The sequence below is a fragment of the Orcinus orca genome, chromosome 16 (assembly GCF_937001465.1).
Source record: "Orcinus orca chromosome 16, mOrcOrc1.1, whole genome shotgun sequence".
Lineage (NCBI taxonomy): Eukaryota > Metazoa > Chordata > Mammalia > Artiodactyla > Delphinidae > Orcinus > Orcinus orca.
Genome location: NC_064574.1, coordinates 38,750,398 through 38,773,498, shown reverse-complemented (window position 1 = coordinate 38,773,498; position 23,101 = coordinate 38,750,398). Strand labels below are relative to the sequence as shown.

The following is a 23,101-nucleotide window of genomic DNA, read 5'->3' as shown; positions in this document are numbered from 1 at the left end:
AGCTCCCTTCTGGGTTGCTCGCTGCTTCCTTGCCTCTTCCTTGCAAGTTCAACTTCCCCTCTGCCTTCTACAAACCTTGGTCCCGGAGAAGCATCTGGAAATCCAAACTCCTTTTGCTTTGAATCCAAGCTGCATCAGGCACTGAGTGTAAATGTGAAAGAAAAGGAAAAAAAGAGAACATATAAATGAATTCACAGAAAAGGAATTTGCAGCAGATGAGGAAATAAAAATAAATAGAGATGTGTTGGTTTCTTAGAAAATGTTTTATAACCCTGGGAAGCTACTTTGAATGACTAGTGTCTGCAGTGTTACAGACCAGAAACTGTTGGCCTGCAGGGTCCAATAACACAGATATACACATGTGAGGTTTTCCCAAGACCTGGACGTATCCTGTGTGTGAGAGCCACTTGCTCGTGGAGCTTCGTTTCTATGGAAGCATCAGGAAAAGAAAATCACTTTTTGCCCCCGGAAAGTATACTCTGACAGTGGAAAGTCAAATAAATGTATTTTTTTAGGGAATAGTAGGGAGACACAGAGCAGATGAAATTTTATTAGGCAAGCATATTCCAAGTGGTCAGGGAGAAAGAAGACTTCAGCAGAGCTTTTTGATAAGTGATGCCGGAGACAAATTCCAAAGGAGAAGTCTCGGTGGAGATGAGTTGGGAGTGGGAAATGGTTTGATCATTCCTGGCTGCAAGCTGCAAAGGGGGAATCCTCTTAGCTACCTGCTGAGTTGTTCCCTGGGCAACAGTGTGGTTCCGTGGTCCAGATGTGGCTTGGGGACCTGGGTTCGAGTCCAGCTCTGTCCTGGCTGTCACTTAGCAGCTCTGCCATCAGCTTCCCTGGGTCTCAATGGCTTCATCTATAAAACAGATTTAAATAGCTACCTGTTAAGGTTGTTGTGAGGCTTAAATACATGTGTTTGGGGAATACCCTCCAAATAGGTTGGATAATGTTATATTTGGGGAAGCCTTGGTTGGTTAGCTGAGGCGTGCCCCTGTGAGGAGGAGTATATTCATTAAAATCTCCTGTGTTAACCAGAAGCCATCAGGGAACCCTGGACACTCAGAAAATTAGATTTTAGAGGGAGACAGTTACATTCGTGGGGTTATCTGTGGTCCCATCAAGGTGGAGAAATACACTGAGGCCTCAGGTCATTCCCTATGAACCATCACCTGTGCCCTGTCCTTCAACACAAGTTCTTAATCTTTTATTTGTCCTGGGCTGCAACTTCATTTTGTCTGTGATGGTAACTCCATAAGTAAAAATCTTGTGTTAAATTAGAGGCTATGGGGGCTCAACTAGCTATAGGTTCTTAAAAACATACTAAATTAGTTAGAATGCTGGAAAATTATTGCCCGTCTTCGGCATACATGCGCACGCGCGCACACACACACACACACACACACACACACACACACACGCACACACACACGGAAACATTTCCATGACTGCAAGTATGCCTGTGTCTTAGTTCTTTCTTTTGGGGGGAAAAAAAATCCAACATGTAGACAGCAGATGGCGACAGTTGATCGTATTTAAACTACAGGTAAACTAGGTTTTAAGGAGTGTTTGGAAGCATTGCTCTCCTCAGTTACTTTTTGTTTGTTCTTTTCTTCTTGTCAATAACGTCAAGATTGCGACTCAGTGGAATTAAAAGCAATCATGAAGGTGATTGTAAGGAAACATACCAACTCAAACTAGGGTTTAAGGCCCTCAAAAACATTGTTATATTTACTTTCAAGCACTTTTTAACAGCAAGTTTTAGAAGGGAGAGGAGTAAAGGGCCAAATACCTTGGACAATCGCCCAATGTAGGTAGTCTGATTAAAATCACTGTTCATTTCTGGAGTGCTCAGAGGCACTGCGTCCAAGCTGTGTTCTTTGTATTCTGCTGTCACATACAATTATTGGCCAAAAATTGCAGGCCGGGCCCCTAGAGGATATGTTTTACAGGTCATGAATGTTCTTAATGTTTAATTCTTTTCAGAGCTTCACAAAGCCGTGTGAATTCCAGGCCTGAGTTTTGTTCCTGGTTATCTGTCCACCATCTTGTGCCTGCAGATGGGATGCAGGGGACACTCTGTGTCTGGATGTGGGAAGAAAAACCGTCGGAATGTTAAATTTCTCTCTAGACATAAACTTCTTGTGCAGAAATGTATTGTAATGCTGGGACACACAGTTGTCCATGGAGCAAAAAGAAGGGCTAAGAAGAACACAGGAAAAATTAATAATATAAACCACGTATATAGTTATTTGTGAAGGTCAGTGTCAAGATCGGGGAAGTTTACAAAATATGTCAATGACAGCAAATGAAAACTGTCCACACGCTGACTACATATTTCCTCACTTTTAAAGGTGACATTAAAATGGAAGATCCTTAGCCGTTCCCCGAGTATTAGTATTTTAAAGTGTTCTATTGCTTCAGCATCATGATAACACAAGAGAGAGAGGATGCTTGTATTTCCAGTCAGGCAAGGTCAAGCTGGAAGGCCAGAGACAGGGAGTGGAGGAAGAGTGTGTGTGTGTGTGTGTGTGTGTGTGTGTGTGTGTGTGTGTAAAGAATATTCTTATCTTCGCTTTGTGTCACAGATCCTATACGCCTGGCAGTTTTCTAGGTTTCGGCTCCACTCTAAAGCTTGCTGTTATTTCGCGATCTAAATGAAGGACGTTTGTGTCCCCTCACAAAATCCTTCCAGTTATCTAGCTAGTTATATTCATCCAGTTAATGCAGGTATCGAGAAACAAAACAACAGACAAAACCCCAAAACAAATTTATAATGAAAAGTTTTAGGATTAATTCTTTGTAATTTTATTCCAGCTGATGTCTTCATTGAATATCCTGAGTAAGTTTTTAAGCAGCCAGCCATAAAACAATATACCTGTAACATCTGCTTATTTGTGGAAGTGTGAAAACTATAGATGTGGCTACATAAGGAAAAAAAACTGAAGAAAATCAATATAAAACATAGATAATTTCAAAGCAACTGATTTGAAACTAACTTCCAAATATCTTTAAAAAATCGGAATCTAAAAAAATATTCTGTAGACCATTGGTTGACTGAATTTAAGCATTTTTTTAAGCAAAAAAAAGCAAAGATTTGAACACAGTACTTGTTATATTAATGTGGCACTAGAAACCATATAAAGGTTAAAAATTAGGGAAATCATTTAGCAAATGAAGGCATGTTCATTCATGAAGATGTTTTATTGTTAGAATAGGTAATTGACGTGATCATGTATGTTCTTAATATTTTTGTAAATGTAAGGATACAGAGTTGTACAAACAGTATGAATGCTAAAACACCATAGATTTTAAAATAATTTCATAGAAAATTAGAAGAAAATGTACTAATATTTCCATACTAGAAACACTTAGGAGTGGTGTTTTGGTTAGTTTAAAAAATTTTTCCCTATTATTCCCCCCGCTGCAATTTTAATGGCTCTGTACTTTTGATTAGGAAGAAACATACAAGACACGTACAGATGCACAGTTTAAGCTGTGTATAGTTGTGTTTCCAGCCTCAGTTTATTCTTTCTCAAAATGAAGGCATTATCGTATCCCATGGCTCTGTAGCATAACAACCCTCGGAGTATTAAAAAAGAAAAAAGTACTTAAAGCGACTAATAAGAGTTATATGAATTTTAGAGGTGGCTTTTTGGTAGCTTTGTTATTAAAATAAGACTCTTTTTTAGCGAGAAAACATGTGTTATTGGTGATACAAGAGTAGAGCTTTCCCCTCCTGTAAAATAGCACCATGTCTGACTTGGGACCCTTAGAGAGTTATTCCTTTTGGCTAAAATGCTGGCCTCTAGAATTCCTCTTGAAAGTAAAAGTGGAGACTGCTAGAGTGCCAGCTCTCCTGAGATTTTTGAATCATAAAGAGCAGCGCAAGAGTTCTCAGACCAAATGTGCCCAGTGGGGAGGAGGGCCAGAGTTAAGGGAAGGGAAGCTCTCCCCATAGTTCAGCCCCAGGTGGTTTTCAGGGAACACTGATCACCACCCACTCAATCCTGCTCACAAACAAAAACACAAATAAGCCCAGGTCAGCATGGTCTGTGCCTCCGGGGAAACAGGGTGGCCTCGCAAGGCTCAGCACCAACACCGTGGCCCTGAGACATGGCAGGCATCTCGGGACATCTTCCTGTACCTTCATCCTCTCCACCCTGTGCAGAGAAGCCACGCTTTGCTCCTGGCAGAGGCCTGGCGTGGATGGCTGGTTGGTCTGAACAAGCCCGTGAGTGAGTCAGCAGTTAGGAACGAGGGGCTGGCTTTGATGAGGGCAGCTGAGCTCCATACTGTGGCTACAGGGAAACCTCCTCTGGGCCTTGGACCATCCCCGCACTGTCTCCAGCACTGGTGCAGACAGTTAGGAATTGACTGTATTCCACCAAATGGAGAGTCACTCATTTCTAGCAAATTTCCCAGAATCCCCCCCTCCACCACCCTTCGAAACTCCTCAGTGTGTACTTTTCCTGCCTGTATTAACAATCGGGGAGAAGGTAGGGGACAGGGAGCAGCAAGCTCATTCAGAGGACTTTCTGTGCAAACCCAAGAAAGAGACCTATTTGCAACTCTGTGGCAGGGGCCCCCCTTCCTGCGCCTAGCCTGTCACTCTTCTGTCCAGTTTCCTGGGCTTTTGCGGGGGTCTCCACAACTATTTGTCTTTTTGCATAGAGAGGAAGGGGGCAGGAGGAGGGGCGGGTGAGGGAGAGGAGAGGAAAGGAAAACACAGTTGTGCCTTCTGGAGAACACTATTAGGACCCAGACATCGTGGTTATGGGTTTGTGAGGTAGTTGCTGTACTTCCTATAAATTCCAGTCTCATTTCACAGCTTAAGCAAATACGCATTCGGTGGCTGTAGAAGAGTCATAGAATAGACAACCGTATCCTACATAAGTATCATTACAATCATGTAGAGGAATAAAAGCATTAACATATGGTGATGTATGATATAGCAGGTGCCCAATCTGGGACCCCCAAACCTTGTGAAATTTCAGGCTTTTTCCCCCTCCTTATTCTAATGGGTATTTTATTTTATAAAATCACAGTGAGTGACACAAAGGTCTAGTAATTGCTGAAACTTATAGAGTATTTGCTAGAGGGCAGAGACAATTCCAAGGATGTACAACAAAAAGAAATTGTTGACCTTGTTGGTTTGAATCTCTGCAATCAGGTACAGAGCCAAGAATTAAAACCTTTAGAAACACTCGTAAATTGGGATCACATGTGTTTGTGTATAAAGCACTCCTATGCATTATTGACACCTTTGTGTCTTAAATGCATACACAAAAGGTATCTTAAAGGTATGTATTTATAATATTTAAGGTACCTTTGAGGTATCTTAAAGGTATGTATTTATAATATTTAAAAGCGTGTTTTAGATATTTATGCTGCACAAAGCACTTTTAATTTCGTATGGCTTTCTGGGTTTGTGTGTATTATTTTTCACTTAGTTTTGGTGACTTCTTAAGTCTGTTTTCCAATCTTCACCCCCACCCCGGCCCCACCACCTTTCTCTTTCCCAATCTCTCTCTTTCCTTAAAACAAGGCAGCTAAGTTGCCCTTAGTTTCAGACTTGAAAGATTTAGTAAGCAAAAATGCTTTATAACATTTTCAGTGGGAGTTCTTAACAGATGTATTCTTCCTCTTGAGGCTTTCCCTGCTGTTTGATCTTTCTCTCCAAAGCAATTCGTTACAATATGATGGGCAAAACCCCAGGCGGGATAATTATGCCGAGTGGACCGGCAGCCAGAACACTGCATCCATCCTTCAGGACGAAAGCTGTCACCCTGCAAGGCTGCCCCAGCCAGTGTGGCTGTGGACTACTGAGGGGCCAGGGGAAGGGTAGGAGGGATGGCTCTTTGGATCAGGTGTTGAGTCAGAAACTTGTGATTGGGCTGAGTTTCTTTAGAGACCCTGGAGTAAGCATTGCCCATGACCTTTAGGGAACAAAGCATGGAGTGAGGCCAAAGGGGTAGACATATTATAAAATCAGGATGTCAGCTCAAGCAGAAATTTTGTTTTGTTTTTAGTTATTTCAAGTTGCCAGTTGCTGGTCTTTCTAGAGTGAAGTAACCAAGTCAACATAGAAAACTCAGCTCTTCCGGGAATAAGCCCCAAATTTGCTCTTTGTAAGGGGACAAACCGGTATTTGTTCCTCTGGACAGTCATGTAAAGGGAGTTCTTTTTTTTGGGGGGGGGTGGGTGGTTCCAGGTGAACAAAGGCAGATAGAAAGTATTCTCACCTCCCTGTGACAGAGGCTATCAGAGAGGGTGGCAGGACTCTATCTCCAGTCTCCATGCCCCCCACGCCAACTCCCCACCATGCATCTGTCTAAGAGCTGAGACATTGAGAATTCAGGCCTTATTCAGTCAAGTCCATGGTTGGCCATAGAAGGGGCTTCGGTCAACCAGGACGTCTGACAGTGCACAGAGGATTTGCGGGGAGTGGAATCGGGCTGGGGTCCCTTCAGGAACACTACTCTTCCTTCTGCTTTACCACATCTGACTGTAGTCGTTTTCACTCTCTAACAAATAGTGGCTTAAAACAAGGTGAAAGTATTATGTCAGTTCCATGGGTTAGGAGTCCAGATGGGTTAACTGGGTCCTCTGCTCATGTTCTCACCTGGCTGAAATCAAGGTGTCAGACAGGGCTGCAGTCTCACCTAAGGTCTTCTTTCAAGTTCACAGCCGAGGCCAAATTCAGTCCTTACAGGGGTAGAATTGAGGCCCTCAGTTCCTGGAGGACTTGAACTTTCCCTGCCAGGTGACCTTCTTCACATCATGACCATTTGTGTCTTCAAAGCCAGCAGCAGTGTGTCTCTGATGACTTTCTCTTTTTCTGACCTGTACACCCCTTTTAAGGCACTTACCTGATTAGGAAAGGTCCAGAATGAGCTCCCTTTTGATGAACTTAAAGTCATATAATTAGGGACCTTAGTTATATCTCCAAAATCCCTTCACTCTTGCCAGATAATATAATTAACCACAGAATGATATCCTATCCTATTCAGAGGTCCTGTGCACTCTTTTTTTTTTTTTGACATCTTTATTGGAGTATAATTGCTTTACAATGGTGTGCTAGTTTCTGCTTTATAACAAAGTGAATCAGTTATACATATATCCCCATATCCCTTCCCTCTTACGTCGTCTCCCTCCCTCCCACTCCTCTAGGTGGTCACAAAGCACCGAGCTGATCTCCCTGTGCTATGCGGCCGCTTCCCACTAGCTATCTGTTTTACATTTGGTAGTGTATATATGTCCATGCCACTCTGTCACTTTGTCCCAGCTTACCCTTCTCCCTCCCTGTATCCTCAAGTCCATTCTCTAGTAGGTCTCCATCTTTATTCCCGTCTTGCCCCTAGGTTCTTCATGACATGTGCACTCTTAAGGGGAGGGGATTATACAGAGCATGTACCCCAGGGACTAGGGCTCTTGGGAGAATTCTGCCTGCCACACTGATTAGAACTCTCCCTTTATTTCCTAGTGAAAATTTTTATGTTCTAATCAGCAGGTTGCTACTTTGGTTTGGATATCCTAACGAGGTATTATAAGCATTTCGTTGTTTGTCCAGTAATGAAAGAAATTCAAACTAGAAACTCCTCAACTGGCATGTCACATTCATTGAGAATACTTTTATAGCTCTACACTTAATTGTAAGTTTTGTTAATATCACATCACCTTGATTCAGTCTAACTTGTACATATCAGAGAAGCCTAAAGGCATGGATTAGAGATAAAAGTGACTTTAGAAATATTTAGTGGTTCCAAATTTGGGGGCATCAGAAAAAAATATGTATAATCATCTCACACAAACATAAAACTATTAATTGAAAAAATAAAAAGCATAGATCTACAATGAATTCAATAACATTCTAATCTTGTATTTTATGAATCACAAATATCCACAGACATTTAAGAACTAGTAGTGTATGAGATGTGTATGTGTGTGTGTGTGATATATATAAAACCTAATGTTTTATAATATATAGTTTTATATATATATATAATTATACATAATCTAATTTATTCCATCTATCAGCAGTTCTTGAAACACACAGATTTTTATAACCTCAGGCAATACATCTATAGCTGCCTAGAGAAGAATTGATCTATTCTAGTTTATAGATGACGGGTGTATCATTAAATAAAACTGTAAAGAAATTGAGATAGGTTCATAGCCCCAAGGTTGAAGAGAAAAATGAAACTAGAATAAAGATCTCTCACGCCTGTGAAATTTCTGAACATGTCACACTGCTTAAACTTTGAACCACAAACATCTAAGTGTCTCTGCTCAGAGAAACTCTGCAAGTTAATAGATCCTCTCTGCTTGGTTGTGTTTGAGAAACCACACTCTCTACACAGTACCGGTTTACCTCTGAGATATTCAGTTCCAAGCCACTGCAATAAAGGCAGTCACACAAATTTTTGGTTTCCCAGTGCATATAAAAGTTATGTTTACACTATACTGTAGTCTATTAAGTGTGCAATAGCATTATGTCTAAAAAAGCAATGTACATACCTTAATTAAAAGATACTTTATTGCTTAAAAATGCTAACCATCATCTGAGGCTTTAGTAAGTTGTCATTTCTTTTTTGCTGGTGGAGGGTCTTGCCTTTATGTTGATGGCTGCTGACTTATCAGGGTGATGGTTGTTGAAGGTTGGGGTGGCTGTGGCAGTTTCTTACAATAAGACAACAATGGCGTTTGCCACGTGGGTTGATTCTCACGAACGATTTCCCTGTAGCATGCGATGCTGTTTGACAGTATTTTACCGACAGTAGAGTTTCTTTCAAAATTGGAGTCAATCCTCTCAACCCTACCACTGCTTTATCACGTAAGTTTATGTCATATTCTAAGTCCTTTGTTGTCATTTTAACAATCATCACAGCATCTTCACCAGGAGTAGATTCGATCTCAGGAAACTACTTTCTTTGCTCATGCTTAAGAAACAACTCCTCATCCCATTAAAATTTTATCATGAGCCTACAGCAATTCAGTCACATCTTCAGGGTCCACTTCGAATTCTATGCTTTTGCTCTTTCTGCCATATCTGCAGTGACTTCCTTCACTGAAGTCTTGAACCCCACAAAGTCATCTGTGAGGGTTAGAATCAGCTTGTTCCAAACACCTGCTTATGTTGATATTTTGACTCCTCATGAATCATGAATGTTCTTAATGGCATCTAGAATGGTATAATAGATCCTTTCAAGAAGGTTTTCAGTTGACTTTGCCCAGATCCACCAAAGTAATCACTATCTATGGAAGCTATAGCCTTATGAAATATATTTCTTAAATAATAAGACTTGAAAGTTAAAATGACTCCTTGATCCATGGGCTACAGAATGGATGTTGTGTTAGCAGGCATGAAAACAAAATGAATCTCATTGTACATCTCCATCAGAGCTCTTGGGTGACCAAGTGCATTGTCAATGAGCAGTAATATTTTGAAAGGAATCTTTTTTCTGAGCAGTAGGTCTCAACAGTGGACTTAAAATATTCAGTAAACCATATTATAAACAGAAGTGCTGTCATCCAGGCTTTGTTGTTCCATTTAGAGAACACAGGCAGGGTAGGTTTAGTACAATTCTTAAGGGCCGTAGAATTTGGGGGATGGCAAATGACCATTGGCTTCAACTTAAAGTCACCAGCTGTATTAGCCCCTTATAAGAGAATCAGCCTGTCCTTTGAAGCTTTGAAGCCAGGCATTGACTTCTCTCTAGCTATGAAAATCCCAGATGGTATCTTCTCCCAAGAGAAGGCTGTTTCATCTACATTGAAAATCTGTTGAGTGTAGCCACCTTCACCAAACATCTTAGCTAGGTGTTCTGTATAACTTGCTGCAGCTTCTACAGCAGCAGTTGCTGCTTCACCTTATTTGCACTATTACGTTATCAAGACAGCTTCTTTCCTGAAACCTCATGAACCAACCTCTGCTAGCTTCAGACTTTTCTTCTGCAGCTCCCTCACCTCTCTCAGCCTTCATAGAATTGAGGAGAGGTAGGGCCTTGCTGTGGATTTGGCTTTGGTTTAAGGGAATGTTGTAGCTGGTTTGATCTATTCAGATCACTAAATCTTTTTCCATATCAGCAATAATTTTGCTTTCTTATCATTTATGTGTTCACTGGAGTAGCACTTTCTAATTTCCTTCAAGAACTTTCCCTTTTCATTCAAAACTTGGCCAATTGTTTGTTGCAAGAGGCTTAACTTTCAGCCTATCTTGGCTTTTAACATGCCTTCCTCACTAAGATTAATCATTTCTAGGTTTTGATTAAAACTGAGAGATGTGCAACTCTTCCTGTCACTGGAACACTTAGAAGCCATTGTAGGATTATTAGTTGGCCTAAATTCAATATTGTAGCATAGAAAATAGGGAGGCCCAAGGAGAAGGAGAGAGACGGGAACGGCTGTTCAGCGGAGCAGTCAGAGGACACACATTTATCACCTATACTTGCTGTCTTATGTGGGCACAGTTGTGGCACACCAAAGTAATTATAATAGTAACATCAAAGATCACTGATCACAGATCACTGTAACAAATGTAATAATAATAAAAAAGCTTGAAATATTCTGAGAATTACCAAAATGTGACACAGAGACACAAAGTGAACAAATGCTGTTGGAAAAATGGCACTGATAGACTTGCTTGACGGAGGGTTACCACAAGTTTTCAGTTTGTAAAAAACACAGTGTCTGTGAAGTGCAATAAAGCAGAATGCAATAAAACAAAGTCTGCCTGCAGTTGGGAGCAGAAAACAATTGAGTAGGAAAGACAGAGAAAGATGAAACAGGGTTAATTCCAAGTTCCTCTTGAATGAGGTTTTCTTTCCATCATGAATTTGTTGGAAGTGAATTAACTAAATCTAGAGCAAATTCAAATTCAATTATAAATCAGAAAGCTTGCTTTAAAGCAAAATGCAATGACAAATCTCCTTGGATAATCTAGAGTTTGGGATTTTGCTTACAGTTCTCTTAAATCAAGATGGGAAATGGAGATTTGACTATAACTCCTAAATGAATTTTAAACAAATTTATTGAGATATAATTTTCAACATAAATTTACCTATATTATGATTTTTAGTAAATTTACTGAGCTTTGTAACGATCATCGTAATCCACTTTTAGAACATTTTTGTCACCTCAATAAGATATCTCATATCCTTTTACAGTTAACCCGCATCCCATTCCTAAATCCCTCCTTCTGCCTTAGACCTAGGCATTACTAATATACTTTCTGTTTCTATAGAGTTGCCTGTTCTCAACATTTCATATGAATAGAATCACAGTATTTGGTCTTTTGCATCTGTTGTCTTTTACTTAGTATAATATTTTTGAAGTTTATGTTGTAGAATTTATCAGAACTATATTCATTTTTATTGCTGAATAGTATTCTGTTGTATGGACACAGTTGTCCCTTGGTTTCTGTGAGGGATTGGTTTCAGGACCCACCATGGATACCAAAATCCGTGGATGCTCAAGTCCCATAGTTGTCCCTCTTCATCTGCGGGCTCCGCATCCACAGATTCAACCAATCTCGGACCATAAACACAGTACTAAATTTATTGAAAAATTTTTGTGTATAAGAGCTGTGTTGTTCAAGGGTCATCTGTATCCCACAGTCTGTTTAATCCATTCACCAGTTGGTGGAAAAGAGGTTGATTCCACTTTGTCCATTATGATAATCCTATTATGAACATTGGAGTATAAGTTTTTGTGTGGTTATATGCTTGTAATTCTCTTGGGTGGATACCCTGGGATGGAATTGCTGGGCCATGTAGTAAATTAAAGTTTCACTTTTAAGACCCAGCCAAAGTGTTTTCCAAAGTGGCTATTCCATTTTGTTTTACCCCATCAGTAACATTTAAGGCTTCTTTTTCTCTATATCTTCAACAATATTTGTTATTATTTCTTTTTTAAAAAATCATAGCCATTCTAGTGGATGTGAAATGGTACCTCATTACGGTTGCATTTCTCTAATGACTAATGGTGTCGGCCATCTTTTCATGTACTATTAGCTATTTGTATATCTTCTCTGGTGAAATGTCCATTCAAATCTTTTGCCTATTTTATGATGAGTTGTTTGTCTTATACAGACAGTCCCCAGCTCACCGTGGTTAGACTTACAATTTTTTGACTTTACTATGCTGCAAAAACAGTGTGCATTCAATAGAAACTGTACTTTGAATTTTGATCTTTTCCAAGGTTAGTGATAGGCAGTACCACACACTCTCCTGATGCCACAGCTCCCAGTCACCTGCACGATCGTGAGGGTGAACAACCAGTACACTTACAGCCATTCTGTACCCACACCACCATTCTCTTCTTCACTTTCAGTGCAGTATTCAATAAATTGCATGAGATATTCAACACTTTATTATAAAATAGAGTTTGTGTTAGATGATTTTGCCCAACTGTAGGCTAATGTAAGTGTCCTGAGCACATTTAAGGTAGGCTGGGCTAAGCTGTGATGTCCAGTAGGTTAGGTGTATTACATGTATTTTCGACTTACGATATTTTCAACTTACGATGGGCTTATTGGGATGTAAACCCATCGTAAATCAAGGAAGATCTGTATATGGATCTGTAAGAGCTCATTGGATAGTCTTAATATAAGATTTTTTAATCAGATATGATTTGCAGATATTTTCTTTCAGTTTATGGGTTGTCTTTTTATTTTCTCAATGATATCTTGACGTACAAAAGTTTTGAATTTTGTGACGTCCCATTTATTGCTTTTTTCTTTTATGTATCCTGCTTTTATTGTCATATCTAAGAAAGCTGTATCTAACCCAAAGTCTTGAATATGTTATCCTATGTTTTCTTCTAAAAGTTTTACAGTTTTAGCTCATACAGTCAGGTCTCTGATCCATTTTGAGATAATTTTTGTGTGTGGTGTGAGGTAAGGGTCTAAGTTCATCTTTTGGCATGTGGATATCCATTTGTCCCAGTACCATTTGTTGAAAAGACTATCCTGTCCTCATTGATGTGCTTGGTTACTTTTGTTGAAAGTCAATTGACCATAAATACAAGGGCCTAAATCCACTTTCCAGTGTGACTTTGATCTTGCCTTTGAGCCCAACAATAAGACAGTGTGACAAGGAACTGGAGATTTCTGATCATCTATCTGCTTACTTCCTCCCCCTTCCCCATTTGTTGAGATGGTCACTGGCATACTCAGTGCAACCTACTCAGACTTGTGCAAAAGATCAGCACTATCTCATACATGTTATGTTTTGTTTTGTTTTTTAATTGACTTGCAACATGTTAGCATATATCTTCCCAAGGAAAAAAATTAATGACAAAATGTTATTTCGGAGACTTTCCTTCCAACTTTGGATTAGTTAGAAACTACATCAAATAAGATAATGCATGTGAAAATGCTTCAAAACCATGAAATGCCAAACAAATGTTAGGAATTATCGTTATTGCATGCAGGGGATAAGAGTAAACAGAAGCAACAGTAATGCTTTTAGAGGGCTTAAATAGACAAAATAAATGACAATGTCAACATAAGAAGGTAAAAACCATATTTGCAGATAATCCACCTGGGGGTTATTGGAAGTCAACTTTATCTGCATTACCTAAAATGTTAAGGAGTTGGGTCAGGATCAAAGAGGTTCCTCTTGCTTGGTTGGATATGGAAGATGAAGTTGTCTTAGTAATCGGTAGTTTCTACCTCTTGAAGTGAGGTAGAAACTTTGCCCTGAGATATTGATTTCTCTTATTAATAGATGGCCCTCCTTCAAGGTTGTAGATAGAATTGGCAACTGCTTTCATAATGCCAACTGAAATATGCTGAAAACCCCAAATAATCTAAAATCTCTCCTCCACACAGTGAGATACATGGCTTGAAATTTCCAGGGTTAGTGAACACATTAAGGGCAGTTTATGAAAGTCTATGCATTTGTACTGATGGAGGCATTGCTACTTAGACCCAATCAAGCACTTTGCTAGGAAGATAGCCCTTATTCATCCCCTTGCTATCAACTGTCATCCAGCAGATAACTAAGTCCTGGAGGTTTGTGCATAGGCCAGATCAAATTTGGAGAGAAGGAAGTAGGAGAAAGTGGTAGAACACTGTGCAGATGGTTGCCAGAGTGGGTAATACAGAGATGGAGAGGTCCAGGCAATTAACAGGAATTAAAAGGGCGTTGCTGCCCTGGAGGTCAGGAACAAGATCCCAAATGGAGGAAAAGTGGAGGCGGGTAGTGGTACTGTGTTCCTAAAGCAGAATTTTGCCTCTGAGAAGCCTGACTTTATTAATATTTGACATTAATATTTTCAGCTGGCAGAGTACCCTGAGTTCTCAATTCTTACATTGTTCACTACATCATTTTATTTAGTGTTTCTCAAGCACCCCATTCCTGCATCCAAATCCTGGCTGTTTCATGGCAGTATTTATTAGTTTTTATTGACCACAGCTCTTAAAGGAAGGTTATTTTTGTGCTCCCTATTTTATACAACAGAGAGGTATGGAGTCTTGCTCTAATACAGGGCATTAGAGGTAGATCCATGATTATAATTATAACTTAGAGACCCTTAAACTACATAGCTTCAGACAATCCTGTCTAAAAAGCTTCAATATCAGAAAATTGTGAGGAAACTAAAGCCATTGGAATTTTACAATGGCCCCAGATTCATTCCCTAAAATAACTTTCTGTGAATACTTAGGCGGTTGATGCCTCGAGCCTGTGGGCTCAGGAAGATTGGAGGAATGCAGCAATCATTTTTTAGTTCTCTTCATTCCAAGGCTCCCTGTAGGTTTGTTAATAAATCAAAGCACATATGGGGAGTAAAAAGGCAGAGGAAATGGGGAGGGGCTCTAAGCTCAGAGATAAAAATTGCCAAGAAAGAGCCTGCCATTATAAAAGTAGAAACAAGGAGCAGGAAGACAGAAGAGGGAAGTAATAAACAAGAGGAGTCATCATGGTGCCCTGGTGTGACACACCACAGGGGCTGGAAAACATTCCACATTTGATATTAGAGAAGAGGAGAAGGCAGGGAACACATTCTGAGAATCACCTTACCACCTATTGCAAAGGCTTCCATGCTGTGCTCATGGGCAAATGCAAAACAGAGACCTCGACGGCCAGTGTCCTACACCCCAAACGGTCTTCTCACCAACATCCGTGGGCTAGTCATTCTGGAGCAGGTTTGTATTGGTCCTCTCCACGCTGTCCAGAATCAGCTCCTGACTGTCCACTCTTACCTCTCTGCATCCTTCTATTTATCATGCCCTTAATATCACTGTATGCTGACAATTTAATAGGGAGCTTTCATATGTCTCAAATATACAGGTATATAAAAATTGGAATTTAAAGGAGCTATTCTCTTTGACTTGGCCCTGGTATCCTGATTGCCTTCTGTTGGGCCCATCCTGATTTTGTCTTGGCCCTAAGCATTTGGGCAGGTACCTTTTTATGGCTGACTTGGATTCCCTTCTGTTGCACCACCTCCAGCGTTTTTCTCATGATAGTTTTTCCTTTTGCAGCAATTCTTAATCTCATCCAACTTGCTTTTTTACTGACACTGGATTCTTTGGCTGGTATGGCCAGGTAACCACATTCATTGGAGTAAAGAGACAGGGAAAGATTTAGAACTGTTTGGAAGGACATTGGTGCCTTTTATTACCTATAGGTCCATATACTTCTACCTTTCGGCAGCCTCCTTCCTCGGTGGTGCCCCCATGTAACCACACCACCCCATCATTCCTCAAGCTTTGGTACCGGTATACTCTCTTCTTTCTACTCCTCTGTCATCAGCCACCATCCTGGTTGTCTTTGTTCTCCATGTGGAGAGATTCTTGCCTTCTTACACCCCAACAATGTCTGTCCCACCCCCTGAGTCACTATCTACAGGATCACACTCAGGACATTGGCACAAGTTGGGAAATCTTAAACGCCAATATTCCTACTTCTGACCATAATTATCCCTACATTTTTCTCCTTCCTCTGTTCCCTATATGCAGGTTGTCTAAGACTTCTAATTATCAACTCCTTTTATTTCGTTCAGTCCACTACTTCCTTCCTTCTGTAGCCCAGCCTCTCCACAATGAAATACTTAATGTTTCATTATACTTTTTGGTCTTCTCAGCATTCTCATGGCCTTGCAAATCAGTGTCAATCCAGCCATTCATTTACCCTTCCTAGAAATTAGCTGATAAATGCCACCCTCACCCCCAGTCATTCAGCTGTATAGAGCTCTGTTACTACAGCTCATGGTCTCCAATCTCTAATGAGCCTCCATTTGGTCTGAAAGTTCTTTTCTTTTTAATTAATTCTTATTGGAATATAATTGATTTACAATGTTGTGTTAGTTTCTGCTGTACAGCAAAGTGAATCAGTTACACAGATACACATATCTACTCTTTTTTAGATTGTTTTCCCATGTAGGTCATTACAGAGTATTGAGTAGAGTTTCCTTTGCTATACAGTAGGTTCTGGTTTGAAAGTTCTTTTACACAATTCTGGCTTGCTTGCTTCCTCGATTACCCACAAGGGTATGCCAAATCACTAGCACTCTTCTCATCCTCACCTACCCACTTACCCTTCATTGGTAAATGAGAGCCACCAGGCATAACTCCATCAGTGTTCCACTCTTGCAGTTCAGAGAAGAGAAGAACTTGTCCCTGAAATCAGTCTTTAACCTGCACTGTGGACCCTGTTACCTCCCTGCATCGCCTCCCTTAATTTTCTCTGTTACCTGTGTTTTGATCCTCTCTCTCCTTCTCACTCTTCGTTCCAACCTACAAATATACTCAAATATTTCCTACTTAAGATAATAAAATAGAAAACCTTCCATGATCCTACACTTTTCTTACTACTGTTGTGCTCTTTCCTTCTCTTTAGAGAAGAATTTTAAAAAAGATTATTTATATTCTTTGTCCACATGTCCTATGCCGAATTTGCTTATTTTTACTGTTTACTATTCTTATCAAACATGTGCGCAAAAACTTAAAAGTTGAATAGCGTCCATAGATAATGGTGAAATTACCATTCTCTTGAATGCTGCTCAACCCCCCACCCTTGTTTTCCCATTCTCAAACATTTTTATCTTTTTCTTCAAATATTCCTCTCTAAAACTATGCTCGCATTAAGCCACCCTTCATGTCCCTGTTATTTCTTGGAAATAATCTATATGTATGTCTAACTACATTTTTTTTTTTTTTTTTTTTTTTTTTTTTGCGGTACGCGGGCCTCTCACTCTGTGGCCCCTCCCGCCGCGGAGCACAGGCTCCGGACGCGCAGGCCCAGCGGCCATGGCTCACAGGCCCAGCCGCTCCGCGGCATGTGGGATCCTCCCGGACCAGGGCACGGACCCGTGACCCCTGAATCGGCAGGCGGTCTCTCAACCACTGCACCACCAGGGAAGCCCTAACTACATATTTTTTTTTATCTCTCTGAAACTATTAATTCTAGTGTTGTTGTTGTTTGTTTGACCTTTCCTCGTGGTGTCGGTCTCTCTCTGCTGTGTTAGGGGCTTTCCTCACATGACTGGTGGTCTTTTCTTATTCATTTGCATTTAAGAAAGAGTCACCCATCAGCTCCTTGGAAATTTTGTGGCATGGACAGACTTGTGTCAACTGGTCAGTGATTGGGCTGGAGCCTGCCTATTTGGGGTGATGAGGAAGATCAGATGTTAGTGTATCTGACATTTTATGGAACAGAATCCTTCAAACTCTAAATTGTGTGTATGTCTAAGCCCTAGCATTCTAGGGCCCATAAATAGTCAAGGGACCCAGAGAGCTCATCAGTTAGTATAATGATTTAGCTGTTTAACGTATATGGGGCTTTTTGCCCATGTCATGACCTTTTGATGCCAACTTTCACAGTTGGCATCTGAACCCTTTCACAGTTATTTGTCCTAGTCCATTTGAGCTGCAATAACAAAATACCACAGAGTGGGTAGCTAATAAACAACAGGAATTTACTTCTCACAGTTCTGGAGGCTGGAAGTCCAAGATCATGGTGTCATAATGGTTGGGTGAGGGCCCTGTTCCAGGTAGTAGACTTCTTGAATACTCACATGGTGGGAGGGACTAGGGAGCTCTCTGGGGTCTCTTTTATAAGAACACTAATCCCATTCCTGAGGTTTCTGCTCTCATGACCTAGTCACCTCCCAAAGGCCCTCCTGCTAACACCATCATATGGGGCATTAGGGTTTCAATAGATGCATATCATGGGGCCACAAACATTCAGCCCATAGCACTGACATAATTTTTTTCTCTTTGGTACTTACAGACAGTTGCTATTTACATTTCTGATCTCTGCTGACTTTTTCCTTCTAAAAGTTTGTTGACAACTATCATCTGTTGTGTCCTTTCCTGTCCTTTACTCTTGTATGGAAATTTTAACTTCTTTATGCTCATTATACTAAATATAACATAGAGAGTAAATACTCTCATTTATCAAAGAAGCAAAAATAAATAATGTTCAATCCACTGTGTTTAAATGGAAATCTCCCAATTCACCTTTTAACCTATTATAGTCAGATTTCTGGCCCCAGTCTCCATGTAAAAGCCAATGACATCCTAGTTCCTAAATCTAATGTACTGTTTTCCGTTTTTCTTACTTGTCGTCTGCAACTAGTGTCTGTTCTTTTCATAAAACTTTCCTCTCTCTTGGTTTCTATTAAACCACCATCTTGGTTTTCCCTTTTTCCTTTTTCTTCAGTCATTCTTAGTCCAAATTGCTGGTTCCTCTTCTTTGCCTGTCTCTTTAAATATGGTTTTATCAATGTCATATTCTTGGTTTACCCTGTCTTCTTCCTATTGATGTCCTAAATTTCCTCAGTATCGAACCAACTTTTTCCATTTTCTTTTTCAATTTCAGAAAATAACTTTGCCTTCCTCCTCCAAAGAGACAAAAGAAATAATCAGATGGGTTCTCCTGCAACTTTATGCTATGCATTCTATAACTTAATCTTATCTGTACCCATTTTTGCTTCCATTTTTAGTTTGTTTTGTTATAGATTCTTATTTTCTTATCTAAACCCAATTCCTTCACTACCACCCTGGTCTCTTCCCCTCTTACTGTTTCACCATATTATTGATTATGTCTTTTCTTTCTTATGTCTTCAATGTATTTACTGAATTTTTGACATCAGTATGTCACCATGGTCAAGACTTTCCCATTTTATAAACAAAACAAAATGACACCAAACTATTTTTTCTCTATCTACCAAAGAACTGTTTATACATTTCATTCCCATTTCCTCATCTCCATTCACATCTCAACATCCAACCTTAATTTCAGTCTCATTGGTACAAGCAAGCAGATTTCACCAAAGTCACAATGATCTCCCTGTTACTAAACCCAGTAGACAAATTTCAGTTCCTATCTTAGGTAGATTATCAGGGACATTTTACTCTCTTGGCTGTTTCTTTCTTCCTTTCTTTCTTTTCTTTTCCCTCCCTTCCTCCTTCCTTCCTTTCTTCCTTCTTTTTCAAATAGTTTTCTTTATTTCAGCCTTTTTTTTTGGCCATACCACGAAGCATGTAGGATTCTAGTTCCCTGACCAGGGACTGAACCCGTGCCTCCTACAGTGGAAGCACAGAGTCTTAACCACTGGACTGCCAGGGAAGTCCCTCTTGACTGTTTCTTAATTCTTTAAACAGTTTCTGGCCTCAGCTTCTGTGGCAACAGATTGTCTTGATTATCCTCCCACCTTCATGGCCTTCATTTTCTCCTTTGTAGTCTTCTTCTCTACATAGTCATGAAATGTTGGAGTTTGTGTAGCTTCATCCTAGCCACTTTTGACTTCTCACTTAGTGTATTTTCCCTCTCCCATGGCCACAACTACCATGGGAGACATTTACTTTTTTAAAATCTCAGGCTCAGTTGAAGGAAGAACTCACCATTAATTAATGGCAACACAAAGCTGAATGTATTTCTCACTCATAAGGGAGAGTTATGATCCTTTTAGACACAGTCTCTCCAAACAAAGCAGACTACTGATTTTACCTTCGAGTTTTAGGAAGTATCCTGTTCAGTGAATGGGCTGACATCAGCTGGAGAAGCATGGCTGCTTGGGTAAGGCTGCTGAAACTGGTTGACTTTTCAGTGTGTTCACTGGGCTGAAGCTCTTGCCAACTGATTGTCTTTCAAAAGAGGGGCCCTGTTGCTCATTGGCCTGCTTTCAAAAACCTGTTCTCTGAGCATGTTTTCATTGATTGATTAAGCCTATTTAAGACTGGTTGTAATGGTAACTAGTTACCATAGCTACAAAACAATAAGTCTATTCCAACGAGTATGGGAATTATTAAATTCTTCCTTGAACTATTTAAAAAAACAAGAAACAAAAGTGAACTTCAAATCTCCAAACGTGTATATGTTGTTCCGATTTGGATATCTCAAAAACACCTAAATTCAACATGCCCAAAACCAAATGCGTGTTCTTCCTCGCAAACTTGATTCTTCTCTTGAGAGACACATCTATCCATCTAGATCAGGAGTTGGCAAACTTGCTATAAAGAGCCAGATAATAAGCCTTTTAAGTTTTGTGGACCACACAGTCTCTGTCATAACTACTCAACTTTGCCATTCAAGTATGAAAGCAGCCATAGACAGTACATAAAGAGATGGGCATGGCTGTGTTCCAATAAAACTTTATTTACAAAAACAGGCAATAGCCCAGGACTTAGGATTTCCTGCCATAGTCTGGCTGTCACTGATCTAGATGGTCCATCCATTAACATAGGAATTATTTTGGACCTCCCTTTCTCTATCATGTACCATGTCCTACATATGCTAACACATTATCAACTTTGCTTTTTGCATTTATTGTTCTGTTTTATCAGAACAGCATGCCCTCTTTGCTGAGAAATATGCCTAGAAAATAGCAGTGCCTCCCAATAGGACCTAACCCCTAACCATAATGTTTTTTCTAGGGATGGACAAGTGATTGAAGTTTAACTGATCAGGGAATATTTTTAAATGGAGTTAAATTTAAAAGAAGATTCTTTCTTCTCTGACTGTAAAGATGGGAACCTTGGACTGCTGGCAGGATGTTCCCCCGGCCCCTGCCTCAGTCCTCACTCTTGGTTAGTCTATTATTTTTGCAGGCAAGGAGCCCACTGTACTGAGAGATAGATGGCAAGAAGGCCCTGGGCACTGTGTCCCTGGCTTCAGTCAGTGCCATCCCTGGGTTTCCTGAATTTGGGGAAACTGTAAGATAATAGTACTCTCCCTACCTCTCTCTTTTCACCCATATGACAGTTCAAGTTACATGTAACCAAGGAATTCTGACTAATAGACTTTCTAAACATCTATTAAACCCATTCACTTTTCTCTTTTCATTTTCTTGCCACAATGTAAAGCTCCTACTATCTCATTCTGAGACCACAGAACTGTATCCGTAATACTCTAGCTCTCTTGGCATCTGCATTACTTTCTTCAAACTGCAGTCAAAATAATCACGTAAAAAAAAAATCTGAACATGGCATTTCCTAGCAGAAAACCTTTCAATGTTTTCCTATTGCCCTTTAGGGTAAAAACAAAAACTTTTCCCATGTTTTTTTCCATGTCCGACTTCTCCCTCCTACACCATGTCCCTCATCCCCTCTGCTTCAGACACTCCTGCCTTCTTCCAGTTCTTAATACCACATTCACCTCAAGACATTCGTATATGCTGTTCCTTCCTTCTGAAATGCTGTTTCCTTAACCCTCTTCATCTAGGTAGCTTCCATGCATCATTCAGCTCTCAACTCAATTTCATGCCCTTGGCAAAACATTCCTTCTCTCCACAGACCAGATCAACCTGCATTTTCCTTCACCATACCTTTTATACTATGGTGTTCCTTCAGAGATTTCAACATATTTTATAGTTATATAATTCTTTGGATAATCATTTGATTTAGATCTAAATGTCCCCCAACTCTATAAACGCTATGAAGGCAAGGATTTTGTCTGCTTTGCTAATACCAAATTTCCAGTTACCTGTGATAGGCAGAATAGCCTTCAAAGATGCCTGCACCTTGATCTCTGGATCTTGTGAATACCTTACACAGCAAAAGAAACTTTGCAGTTTTAATTAAGGTTATGGCCCAGTCTACTCACATGACTCCTTTAAAAGCAGAGACATTTCTCCAAGAGACACCTCAGAAGAGGGAGACAGCAGAGAGATGTGGCAGAAAGGAAGTCAGAGAGATCTGAAACATGAGAGGGAGAGGGACTCCACCTACAGATGCTGAGTGTGCCCCATAGAAAGCATGACAAAGAATGCAGGCCGCCTCTGGGTGGAGACGAAAGCTTGTCTGACAGCCAGCAAGGAAACTGGGGCCTTCAGAATCCACAAGGAGGCGGATTCTGCCAATAACCTGAATGAGCCTGGAAGTAGGTTCATCCCCAGAGGCTCCAGTAGGGAACACAGCCCTGCTGACACCTTGATTTCAGCCTGGTGAAATTTGGAGCAGAGAAACCATCCCCAACCAACCCAGACTTCTGACTAAGAGAACTGGAAGATAATAAATGTGTATTGTTTTAAGCCTCTCAATTTGTGGCAATTCGTTAGCACAGAAAGCTAATATACTCCTCAAATGTGCCTGACAGGTACTAAGTGCTCAGTAAACATTGAATGAGTGGACAAATGGGCAATCTCATTTGCTTCTAAGAATTCAACTACTCGTAGGTCAAAGTTGGGGACTTCTAGCCCACATCTGTCTCCTAGGCTCCAGGCCTTATATGTTCAGCTGCCTAGCAGAGAGAGCTTCCTCTGTGCTCCACAGACACCTCGAATTTGATGTGTCCAGAAATGAACCCCTTTTGTTCCCCCATCTATTCTGATTTTCCGTCATTGATTTTCTCCCTTCCTTTACTCTCCTCATTCAATGTGATCATAATTCCCGTGAGTCTGTCTTATTAGCACTCTCATTTCCTTCTTATCCTCTAGGCCATTGCTTCTTTTAGTGTTCATGTTCTAACCAAGCCTTGACTGTCTGAGACATTTCAAATCTTATATCTCTTTTGCATCCTTCTCTCCCTCTTCCTCAGACTGTATGTCCTGATAGATCTACATATAATATTCTCTACTACTGCTGCAGGCCACTGTTCATGGTGCTCCTGTCCTGGTGATTCTGGACCCCCTTTCAAGACGCAATCCA

The 23,101-nt window shown here is 40.3% G+C and overlaps 2 long non-coding RNA genes across 2 annotated transcripts in view; one reads left to right on the top strand and one right to left on the bottom strand.

Moving 5' to 3' along the window:
• Positions 1 to 541: 541 nt before the first annotated feature.
• LOC117203897 (uncharacterized) lies at positions 542 to 22,159 on the bottom strand. Its single transcript, XR_004486845.2, has 2 exons — positions 22,059 to 22,159; positions 542 to 862 (listed from the first exon to the last, which is right to left on the bottom strand). It is a non-coding gene; the product is annotated as an uncharacterized LOC117203897 (long non-coding RNA).
• The window catches only part of LOC125961422 (uncharacterized), a 106,044-nt gene continuing 87,533 nt past the window's right edge, over positions 4,591 to 23,101 (top strand). Inside the window, exons 1-2 of the long non-coding RNA XR_007472132.1 lie at positions 4,591 to 5,306; positions 5,351 to 7,336. This is a non-coding gene — a long non-coding RNA (uncharacterized LOC125961422). The remainder of the gene's footprint in view (positions 5,307 to 5,350; positions 7,337 to 23,101) is intronic.